Genomic DNA, 6,000 nt, shown 5'->3' on the forward strand with positions numbered 1-6,000 from the left:
GTTCCAGGAAAACTGAAGTTGTGTGGTTGGTGTCGGTCACAGCGGTGAGAGATTGCTGGTTTTGTTCCGGAAATTATTCATTTACAAATTAAGCACTGATTATTATTATTATTTTATTTTATTATTTTTAAAACATGTTGCAGCGGTTTCTATGCCAAATAAATGTGAATAAATACATATTAAAATAAGAAAGTACAGTTAAACTCACACCAATAATTCATTCCAGAAAATAGGAACTGTAGAAGTTCATTTACTGAAGGATCAGAATTTGATATCAGATCTGTTTTCTTCCATATCCCATCCACCATTTTGTTTTTTGCTGCCATCTGCTCGATACTGATACTTTCTACTAAATATTAGTACTGACAGCATAGTCATGTACTCGTCTTCTGAACGTACTTTCTGACTATACAATTTCAGAATATAAAAATTATAAAATATATATATGTTCTAAAAAACCAGGCAGAGGCAGCAGTGGGAAGGAGAAACTCCCTGAGACACAAGCTAAACCTGTTCATTTACTGCAACAGCATTTTGTATGAATTATAATGCACAGGTTTGAACAACAGATTTTTCTGATGCTCATACAGAGGCCTCATTTATGTAAAATATCTACATTTCTTACAAAGACAGTAAAAATGTTCAACTATCAGGTAGCATATTATATTAGTGACATTACGGAGGTGCTTATAGGGGTTTATGGGGTGTGTAGGTCGTTTGTTTTCTACTTGTGGCGTTAGTCTCGGAAAGAATTAACTATGTAAGGCGAGGTCTTTATGTACAAGGGTTCAGATCTAAATTTTCCAGGAAAAAGAGAAGGAAATATCAAACCTGAAAGCATGGCTGGCCGATCCGTGAGGTCAGAGACAATGTGTTATTTAGGACTGACTGATGTTTGAATAACCTGGCAGAAAGAAAAAATATATCAAGTTAGGAAAATAAACACACACACACACACAAACACACACACACACACACACACACACCCTTACCATTGACCTCCAACCAGGCCGAATTGTCTGGGTGCACAGATGTTCCCTGCATTAAAACCTCTTCTGACACCTGAAGATGAAAAGCAAACAAGCCTGTGAGGATCAGAAACCTTAATCCAGTCCACTTTATTAGGAACACCAGTTCACACAATTACAGTAATCGTGTTGCTGAAATACAAAATCTTGCTGCCACAGTCAAAGTGTCTGAGATTCTTTCTCAGGTGTTCCTAATAAATTGAACAGTGAATGTAGCAACATGTTAATTCCAGAGCAAATCTTTGTACTGTAGAGTGAATCCTTACTGAAATCGCCTCCCTTTTTAACAACGGCTTTTCGCTGTTCATTTTCAGCAGGGACGGTGTGTAAAAGTCTGGCCAGAGGAACACACCAGTGCTCCTGGTTCATAACACGTCCGAGCTGCAGCAGAAAGTGACACGTTATTCCACGTGATCTTGACAAAAACAACACACACTGTACAGGTAGATGCTGACGCTCCAACACTCACCTGTCTCGTCAAGTTGTTCCTTAAAAGGATCGTAGCGATCATTACTGTCTGTAAAGAAAAGATATATTCATCAAGCACATCTGTTATAGAGATACCATCTACACACACTGGTCTTCATGTATTTCTAACCTGTGGTTTGTTCAGTGTACTTACAGAGTTCACCTTTCAACAGCAGGAATCTCTCTCTACTGAATGAAGTAGTTCTTAAAGTAGAAAATGAGCAAATCCTCAGCAGCTGGATGTCTCCATGACAACAGAGAACCTGATTCTGATTCTGTTGTGATGTCACTCCACAGCTAGTGACATCACACCAACACCGCCCTTCTCATGACGCAGGAATAAAACACACTTTTCATTTGATTTTTATTTCACTTGTTTATTTGTTTCTAGAAGCTTGATTTATTTCACCTTATTTGTGTTTAATGTCAGAATTTTTTAGTAACTATTAAAATTCACCTGATACCTTTCATAATCTGCTTCATACCTACAGAAATATAGTAAATAACTAAAGTTAATCAGTGTGATTAAACATAAACAAGGCTCCGGGTACCACATTACACACTACAGAGTCTCTTGGGGATAAGCACACTTACTGTCCACTTTATTAGGAACACCTGTGCATTCATGCAGTTCTCTAATCAGCCAATCATGTGGCAGCAGGAAAATGTATAGAATCGTGCAGAATGACTAAGCAGCCTGCTTCATGACAGTCCCGTTGTGTTCCTGTCCAGATATAAAGAAGTCATGAACAACTGTAAAGACTGCAAGTTAACATGTTTACATTAAGCTTCACTATCCCGTCTCTATTTCACTGACTATATTCCCCACAGTCTTAGGATTAATTTTACAGTGTAATTTAACCCAAAACGACAAATTCAGACATATTCCATGCCTTAAACAAGTAACTTTTTTTCTGATTTTGGAAACATCATTAACGACACATGAGCTGAGAAAACCTTATACATTTATACAAACTCTTACTCTAAAAGGCAACTCGCCCACAACTTTTTACAATAATTATAAACAAATGTTTTTCATGGCCTTTAGTGGAATATGGTTCACAATGGTGGTGGGGTGTTGTGATGCCAATGAGAGAGTGAGATATGGGGCAGCGGTCAGTTCAGGGAGGAGTTATAGACCACAATATCAACAAGCGAGTTTATAGGTTTTTATCAGAAATAAAATGTCTTAAATATAGTTATATCAGAATAAATACGCTTTACCATAGCATCAAACAGAAATAAAGCAGAAACATTTGCTTGACCAGCCGCATCAGCAGCAGCACATTGCAAAATTATTCATTTGTTCAATTATGCAGAACGCACAATCCTTATTCACCACACTGACCATCTGACTCGTGAACTTTTTGCGTGGTAAGATTTCCAGTCTCACGTGAGAAATCTGTGGCGTACGTTCGATTGTGAAACACAGCTTGCGGACCAGACAGAGTTGTGGGAGAGTCTTCCTATTGTGAAGTCATGCAGTGTGAAAGCTCCTGTCGCCGATCCATCGTGCAGTGTGAACACACCAAAGACTGAATGCTACCACAGATAGTCATGCAGTGTGAAAGCAACACTGATCTGACCACTTTGAAAATCGTGTAGTGTGAACTCGGCGTTAGTTGAGGTTGTGGAAGACAGTTTCAAGTCACAGGTCATACAACATGGCAAGACTGAATACAGCAACAGCACACAAGGCAGTTCTACTGCATCAGCAAGGTCTCTCCCAGGGAAAGATTTCAGCGAAAACTGGGGTTTTTGTTCAAGATGTGTTGTTCAAGTTATTTTGAAGGAATCAAATTTTAATCACAAACCACACAATCAAAATGGTGGCCAATTTTTACTACACTGTCACAAAATGGCGGCCCCTTTTCCCCACACTCTCACAAAATGACAAACAAACTATACAATCAAAATTACCGCTATGAAAAAAATGACTGGTCATTCTCCTACCTGCTCAGGCACACAAACCTAGCAATCGTTTTTATGCCTTATTTAACGACACAGAATCCAATTCAGACGTTTTTAAAAATGACGTCTAACGTCGAGTCATGTATTATTCAAGCTTCATATGAAAATGGACCAAAAATCAATCGACCATCATTAAATGACATTATTTTAATTTGTCTAAAGTTCATAGTCACATTAAACAACGACGTCTTTCATTGTATTGCTTACCATAAAGATCCGAAAATGAGCTGCAAGCACAGCAAGTCTACCTAATATCTAAACACCGACTTAGTGTGGCCTTAGCTAGCTAACTAGTAGCAAGCTACACAGGACTACCATTGGTGATAAATATGTAAATATATTTCAAACGCAAAGAAAACTACTTTACACAAAAAGAGAATTATTATTAGTCTAATTGGTAGTATGTATAAAAGTATCTTCTTCTTAGACCATTATTTTCATAATTTGCTGTAATAAATCAAACTATTAAAACCACAACTACTATGTAATTGTAGTATTTGGTTTGAGATGCATGCACCTTGATTTGAGTCTTGAGACAATAAGGACAGAGAACCAGTCATCTAATATTATTTGTATAATTGTAAAAAAGTAAGACTTATTGCATAATCTTCTATTCACTATATTTTGTGATTAAAAATAGTAATGTTTCTATTGTTTCTCTGTTCTCCATCTAGCTGGATGAAATGTATGACAGTGGAGATGACCAAGTGCTGCATATTGAGGAATTAGAGGAATCAGATACATCAGAGTCACATGATCCATCACAACAAAGAAGCTCCACAATCTGGCGCAAGCAGAGTCAAAGGCCAAAGCTGAGAGAAGAGGAAAAGTTGGAGAGGGAGAAGGTGGACATCCTGAAGCAAGCTGCTAGTTCTGTCTGTAGCAACACTGAAGATTCTGATGACATTTTTGGCAAACAAGTAGCCAGTGAAATGCGTCTTCTTAAAAATACAACTGAGAAAATGCAGGCTAGGCGAGCAATAATGAGAGTTTTATATGAAGCACAAGATAGCTTCACGTCTGCACAGTGTAGGGAGCAAGTACCTTATCCTCCAGGCCCACCTACTCAGCCTACATTTTCCCACTTTGTGGAGCGTTCAGCACCACATCAGCCACTATTTCAGGTTTCTCCTTACCAACAGACTCCTCAATCAACAAGCTACACACAGTTGCTCGATGGACGTTATACTCAGGGAGGAGATAAAAATAGTACTGAGTAAATGTTTTGTGTTAAAAGGATAGTTCAAATGAATAAATAAATGAATGGGACCCCAGATCTGTTTGGTTATTAACATTCTTCAAAATATCTTCCTTTGTGTTCATTAAAAGAAAGCATTTTATACAGGTTTTAACAACTTGAGGGTGAGTAAATGATGACAATTTTCATTTTTAACAGTAACAGTTTCATTTTTAACATTTTTGCAACAGTAACTGCATTGACACTTTAGCAGTAAACACTGGAATATAAATAAAATTGGGTTTTAAAATTGAGTAAAATTAACTATTTTACAAAGAGTGATTTTTAACCTTTATCAGCTCAAAAACAAAAAAACATTTGTTTTCCTACTATGAAAGTGAATGGCTGCCGTCAACTGCCTGGTTAACAAAATTCTTTAGAATATCTTCTTTAGCAACAGAAGAAACAAACTCATACAGGTTTGGACCAACATGAGGGTGAGCAAATGATAAAAGTTTCATTTTTGGGTGAACTATGCATTAAAAAGATGCTGACAAAAATAAAAATGGTTTGCAACTACATATAAGTAACTTTAGCTGCTTGTGATTTATGTACTGCAAATGTGTGGAACTGTGTGGATGGTTCACTATCGTTCCTGCCATGGGACTGACCCTGCAGTTGAGATAAATTATGCCTTTAGAAGGTCTCTCTGATCTTTAGCAATTGCACACCCATTTCTAGCTCGGTATGTAGGTACAGGTACAGACAGGAGACCTGTGTCATTCCTCCATTCACCAGGGATGATGTGGTGTTCTGTATCTTCAGTATCGGCAAATCCTTGAGGGATGTATGTCTCCAGGGCATGTTCTCGCATGTAATTGTGAAGGGCAAGAGCAGCCAGGGTGATCTTTGTCACTGCCACTGGATCCAGATGGATGGTAGAGAGAAATACTCGGAATCGGTTGGCCAGTATTCCAAAGGCATTTTCAATGACACGTCTTGCCCGTGACAGCCTGTAGTTGTAAATGCGTTGGTCATGAGCAAGGTGTCTTGAAGGATATGGCTTCATTAAATCTGTGCGAAGAGGTTAAGCCTCATCCGCGATGAACATGTAAGGCATGTTATTGTATCTCAATAATTATGCCTGGCAGTGTTTCAGCTGTAGGAACATTTAAAACCCTCTGGTCCATTGCCTTTTGAAGATCGGAGTGGGCATAGAGGCCCCCATTAGACACTCTTCCCTGAGTGCCAACATCGGCATACAAAAACCTGTACTGTGAATCAGCAACTGCCATCAGCAAGATAGAAAAATGGGACTGGTGAGGGTGTAAAGTGTTTTGTACATTAGGCCTCTAT

This window comes from Hemibagrus wyckioides, linkage group LG13, assembly GCF_019097595.1.
Source record: "Hemibagrus wyckioides isolate EC202008001 linkage group LG13, SWU_Hwy_1.0, whole genome shotgun sequence".
Classification (NCBI taxonomy): domain Eukaryota; kingdom Metazoa; phylum Chordata; class Actinopteri; order Siluriformes; family Bagridae; genus Hemibagrus; species Hemibagrus wyckioides.